The sequence below is a fragment of the Lepus europaeus genome, unplaced genomic scaffold (assembly GCF_033115175.1).
Source record: "Lepus europaeus isolate LE1 unplaced genomic scaffold, mLepTim1.pri SCAFFOLD_3_1, whole genome shotgun sequence".
NCBI classification, from domain to species: Eukaryota; Metazoa; Chordata; class Mammalia; order Lagomorpha; family Leporidae; genus Lepus; species Lepus europaeus.
This window is the reverse complement of record NW_026909276.1, coordinates 6,729,044-6,735,700: the sequence shown is the minus strand read 5'-3', so window position 1 is coordinate 6,735,700 and position 6,657 is coordinate 6,729,044. Positions and strand designations below refer to the sequence as shown.

Below are 6,657 nucleotides of genomic sequence, written 5' to 3'. Positions count from 1 at the left end.
CTGTTTATATTTTCATAGAATGAAAATCATTGGTGTTCATTATTTTCTTTGAGTTCAGACCCAAACACTTGAAGAAAGAAAATATTATGGCAATTTAGGTACAGTTTTTATGCTTGAGAGATTTCAGTATGTTGTGTATACTCAAACTGCTACAGCTTCATGCCTCCTGCTTCTGAAGCAGTGTATGGTGAGCACTTGAGAGAGACTGGTATGTATTTGCACGTGTATTTTTAATATAAATATGTAACTTCCTTTACACTCTATGTTGCTAAGTCATAATTCACATGTATTGTTATCTTATTAATAATGGGCCTTGTAATCAAAGAAGGAGGTACCTTTCTCTGAAGGGAGGAGAGAACTTCCACTTTGACTATGACCCTATTGGAATAAGATCAAAGTCAGCCCACTCTGAAGGCTTCCACAGCCCTGGCAACTCATGACTAGAGCCTAGGGAGATTACTGACGCCATGAACAGGAGTGTCAAATTGTTAAGTCAGCAACAGAAGTCACTTTGTACTTACATCCCATGTGGGATCTGTCCTTAATATGTTGTCTAATGTGCAGTGATGCTATAACTAGTACTGAAACAGTATTTTTACAGTTTGTGTTTCTGCGTGGGTACAAACTGATGAGATCTTTACTAATTATATACTGAATCGAGCTTCTGTATATAAAGATAATTGGAAATGAAAAAAAAAAAACCCGGTGTTAAATTGGAAATGGCATAGAAAATTAATTAATTTTAAAAAAAATATCATGTAGGATCTCTGTCTTTAATGTGCTGTACACTCTTATTTAATGCTATAACTAGTACTCCAACAGTATTTTTTTTTCACTTTGTGTTGCTATATGGTGGCAAACTGTTGAAATCTTTACCTAATATATACTAAACTGATCTTCTGTTTATAAAGAGAATTGAAAATGAATCTTGATGTGATTGGAAGGGGAGAGGGAGCAGGAAAGGGGAGGGTTGTGGGTGGGAGGGAAGTTTTGGGAGGGGGGAAGCCATTATAACCCATAAGCTGTACTTTGGAAATTTATATTCATTAAATAAAAGTTTAATCATAAAAAATGGGCCTTGTAATCTTTGAACCATTTGCAAATAATAAATATGTACTGCTACATATTAGTAATATTTACTTTTCTTATATTTACTTCTCTTTTGTAAAGACTATTTTACATTCTTATGTAATATTGATGCATACAAAAGAATATAATTGATATGCTGAGATATAAAACACAATAAACTAGCACTCCAAATCACTTAAGATTGGCACTGTATTTGTTTTTGGCAAGTGCTTGTTCTTTTATTATATATATGTGTATATATAATAAATAAATATTATATAATATATTAATAACAAATGAATATAATATAATATATAATTGTATAAATATAATAACATATATTATATATATAAAACCTTGTACATTTAGGAAAAAAATCCCTTAAATGACATCTGATTTCCTGTTTATTCTAGTTTACTGAGCTGGCATTGAAAGGGATCTCAGCATTTATGCAATCCTCCCATTACTGGCACTTGTGAAGAGCATTATGGTTATAAAATGAAAGCAGCATTCCCACCTGAAAACATAAAACATAGCAAAAAAAGAATCTTTTATTTAATGGAAACAAGTCTGGGAGAGATCTGCTGGGAAGGAATGAAAAGCACAAGTGAGCTCCACCTCTTACTGAATTGGGCAGGTTTTGCTAGTGAGTTCCTCAGTTTTCATGAACTTACAGTGTCAGCAGCAAATGATAACATCAACACAACACACATTTTATATTATATGAATTCATGGTTGAAAGAAATTTCTACAAATAGTTTTGTCAAAATATTGTGGTTGCTACCAAAATTAAGCATCTAAAAATGTAACCATCTAAACCTTGAATTATGTATTTAAAATAAATACTCAGGTGAATTTTTACAAACAGCATTTCAGTTACTCTGGATAAATATAATAAGTCCATATAATTCCACAGCATCTGGTTTCAGAGTCAACACAAAGTCAGAAAATTAAATCGCCATGTACACAATAGTGAATTCACTAAAGAAACCAGCACTGCTTGCTATGAGGCAAGTGGTAGGAGAAGGCCAGGAATGGGGGCAGGGAAGCATCAGCACCCTGTCCTACAGCACAAACTTTGGCACCTGGGGAAATCTAGCAGAGCCTGGCAAGATGAGGCACCCCCAGCCTCCAGGACCTGCTTGGAAGCTGAGATACCTCAGCCAGCCCCAGGGTTCTCGGGTCTAATCTCAGAGCTGGACCCCATTGCCGATCTTGATGCCTTCAGTTCTAGCATCTAAGGCAGCCCACAAGGTGACTGTGTCCCCATGCCAACCCACTTCCCAAAGCCAATGCACCACAAGAAGATAAAAAGATAAAGTTATTTTAAAATGGGCAGTTTTGAGAACAGGTGCAAAATCACAGCACCATTAAATCACAAACAGATTTAGGTTTGCTCACTGTTTCTCAGTCCTCCCTTTCCTCTCTGTTCCCATGACTGCATATTTTGCTGCTATTCTGATGGGGAAAAATGCAAAATGCCTGTTTTCTCTTTTGTGGTTTGAAGAGTTATTTAGAGCTGGACTTGGGATCAAATTCAAGGTTTTCTTTTTCTGTGGAGTGTTTTACCCATTACATCTAAATGCTTGACTGTGAGCATCACTTTTCCAGGCCTTCCTGAGAGGATGCAGTTTATTTCCACAAGTACTACTCAGATATTATCTTTCATCATAGAACACAGCCACTGTTGGCATTCAGCTCATTTTTTTTATCTGTAGACAATAAAATTCATTTGATCTTCCTTCTATATTTATTTTTTCACTTACTATGTTTCAAATGATACATTTTCAGCATTTTGTTTGCTTTCCTCCTGTTACAAATTTTATACTAGGACTAGAGGGCCAATCCATTGCAGTTACTCATAAAGTCTCTATTAGTCTTTTTTTTTTTTTTGACAGGCGGAGTGGATAGTGAGACTGAGAGAGACAGAGAGAAAGGTCTTCCTTTGCCATTGGTTCACCCTCCAATGGCTGCTGTGGCCGGCGCGCTGCGCTGATCCAAAGGCAGGAGCCAGATGCTTCTCCTTGTCTCCCATGTGGGTGCAGGGCCCAAGCACTTGGGCCATCCTCCACTGCCTTCCCGGGCCATAGCAGAGAGCTGGCCTGGAAGAGGGGCAACCGGGATAGAATCCGGTGCCCCGACCAGGACTAGAACCCGGTGTGCCGGCGCCGCAAGGCGGAGGATTAGTCTATTAAACCACGGCGCCGGCCATTCTATGTCTTCAATAACTGATGTTTTCTGAATTTTTTTTGCCAAGTTGCAGTTTTTCCTCATCCTAAACCACAAGCCTCCCCATATGTATCACCACAGTGACACCTAGAACTTTAACAACAATTTGCTTGAAAATGGGGTGTTTTCAGAATTGGTGACTAATGATGGCACCATTCAAACACAAAAGGGCTTGGGCTCTCTTTCTGTTTCTCTGACCATTTCAGTTACTCAAGTGTATATAAATCCTCACAGTTCATGTGAATGCAAATTCTGTCATTTAGGGTTAGAAGTAAGTGTAGGGCTAGATATAGGATAAGTATTAGGGTTATTATTAGGACTAGGATGAGAGTTAGGACTGGTGTTAAGGTTTAGAATGAACGTTATTATTAAGGCTATTGTTAGAGTTGGGGTTAGGGTAAGATTTAGAGCTAGGTTTATGTTTAGTGTCGGTGCTAGTATTAGGCTTATGGCAAGAGTCAGGGCTAGTTTTAGGATTAGGGTTCTGTTAAGTTTAGGCTTAGGTCTGGGTTAGATTAAAAGCCATTGTTAGGGTTATGGTTAGGGCTAGGCTTAGGGTTAGGGCTAGACATAGAGTTATGTTTAGCTTTAGGGTTAGAATAAGGATTAGGTCTAGGACTAGTGTTATATTTAGGATTAGATTTGTGATTACAGTTATAGATAGGGTTGACTATTGTTAGGCCTAGGGATAGAGCTAGGATTAGGGATAAGTTTAGGTGTAGGGCTAGAGATAGAGTTAGAGCTGTGGTTTTATATACATTATATATATAATATATACAATATACATATATATGGTTATAAATGTATATGGTTATATATCTATATATAATATATAGAGAGAGCTCTGGTTATATATAATATAAAGTTGTAGTTGAAGTTAGGGTCATCATCACTAGGATGAGGCTTAGTCTTTGGTTAGCATGATGGTTAGTTTAAGGCTAGTGTTAGATATAGCATTAAAGTTAGCTTCAGGACTATGTTTAAGTTCACACTGAATGCTAGTTTGTTTTATGGTTAGGCCAAAGGAGAAAGATAGGATTAGTGTTGGGGTGAGATTTAAAATTAGTTTAAGATTAGGGTTATATTTAGTTCTATGGTAAATTTTAGAGTTAGAGCCAGAGTTAGGACTATGGTTAGAGCTAGTGTGATAGTTAAAGTTAGGACTATGGATAGGTTTTAGGCCAGGGTTAGGGTTAGGGTTAAGGCAGGGTTAGGTTAAGTTTTGGTATTAGTGTTACAGTTAGAGGTGGGGCTCATATTAGGATTAAGGTTAATGCTTGAGTTATTAAGGCTAACTTTAGGGATAGGATTAGAGTTTAGATTGGGTTAAAGCACCATGTTAGGATACAGTTAGGATTTTGGCTAAGTATAGAATTAAGGTAAGGTTATGGTTAAGATGAGGGCCAAGTTTAGGGTTAATGCTTTGTCTAGGGATAGACCTAGTATTAGGCTTCAGAATTGGTTTAGATCTAGGATTAGGTTTAGGGTTAGGGCTAGGACTAAGACTAAGGCTAGAGCTAGGGCCAAGGTAAGGATTAGGGCTTGGACTAATGTTATGATTTGGTTTATTTTTATAAAATGAAAAGCAATAAAGACATAGTAATATGAATACCAATCATTTTTAAAAATTCCTCCTAATAAATCTCATGTTGATTCTAAAACTGAGGTGAAAGACTGGAATTTAGGTGGATCTACAGAACATGGACACAGAGACAGACCATATCATCCCAAACTGGCTACTGCCTAAAAATAGGTGTTCAATTCCAAGTTTTAAAGGACATTTTAAAACTAACCAATGGCAGAGACATCTACGTTAACATATCCCAACTATAATTAAACTAAGGAGAGAATTACTTGGTTACTTCCCAAGAATCTTTAGTCAACTGATTTTAGTTGATCTTTCTTAATATTTGTTTTTCATTATGGTAGTTCAGTTATTTCCTTATGAACAATAAAACATTTGTTGAACCAGATAAACTAGAAAAGATAATATAAGGGCAGTTAAAAAGGTTTGCAGAAAATGGAGTTAAAAGTTATTTATTTTGTGAATTTTTTAATGTATGCAGTTTTCTCAAAATAAACATGTCCATGAACTTTTTGAAGCATCCTCATGCATCTTAAGATACTCTTCCAGAATGATATGTCGACTCCACTGACTTATGTTACACATCCACATGAGTGGAGATGCAATCTCTAGGTTGTATCATCTTGATGTGTCTGTATGCCTTATACCACACAAAGAAGATCCCTGTCCGTCTCTGACAGGATAATATTGATCTTATTCTCCAAGTGGGCACCCAGAATATCACAAAGGTCAGTAGGAAAGCCTCATTCAGTATTACTGTGTTCACAGAGGATGGCATTTATTCCTTAGGAAGTAGCATCCAGACCATCATAATGGGACATTCCACCTGTTGAGGTACAGGTCTGCTTCCACACCCTGCTCTCAGAACCAGCACACAGGGCCAACGCTTTGACTCATGATGCTAAGGTCCTTCCTACCCCAAGAGCTACTAAGTAAATATGAATTAGTTTGAGGTGTCTTTTGACTCACTCAATCATGGTTGCCAGGGCAACAGATTCATCCAGGGTGCATGATTGACCCATTCCAGTATGTAGAGCAAAGGCTTCTGCTGTGAAAGAATTTCAGTTCTCTGGTAAAGTTATCTGTTTTGAGAGAGCTGAGCCACCACCTGTATCAAAGTCTTCTCTGTACAATCCAGGCTGATCCTTATTTTTCTCTTCATCAATCCTAGCAGAAAAAGAAGTGACAGGAACACCTTCAACTTCTCTCACTGCAGACACAACTTTATCCATATCTTGGGTATGCTTAATGTTGAATTGTACTCAGTGGTACCCTCTATAGGATAGCCATGAGTTTTGGAAGGATATATATGCCTGGATGTGCAGGCTCTAAGCCCTTTGGAAAACCACTTTTTCAATCCCTGGGGTGCAGCATCATAGGCTGTGTGAAGAGAGTAGATGCCAACTGTGATCTCCAAAGCCCAGAACACCAGGTGCTCCTTTCAGGACATCCAGGTAATATGCTTTATGTGTAGGAAAATAGGTGGAATGTAGGAAAAGATGAGACCTGCCTTCTTATGCAGAGCCTCCTCCATCACCTTCTCAGTCAAGTCATTGGTCAGGAAGAATGTATTTATAGTTTTTGGTGGGCTTGGTTCCACCAGCAATCCAATATTGTCCCAACTCTCAGCAGACGACAGGGATGTAAAGTCATTCAAGGAGGAAATGAGTCTTCAGACCCATGAAGGAACAGGAAGAATTGCAGTTCAGAGATTACATAAACCAGACTGTCATGGGGACCAGGCATTAGCAAGATGAGAGAAACTCGTGTCCATA

At 37.8% G+C, this 6,657-nt stretch overlaps 1 pseudogene; it reads right to left on the bottom strand.

The window, feature by feature from the left end:
* Positions 1-5,523: 5,523 nt before the first annotated feature.
* Positions 5,524-6,657, bottom strand: LOC133755156 (NIF3-like protein 1; annotated as a pseudogene).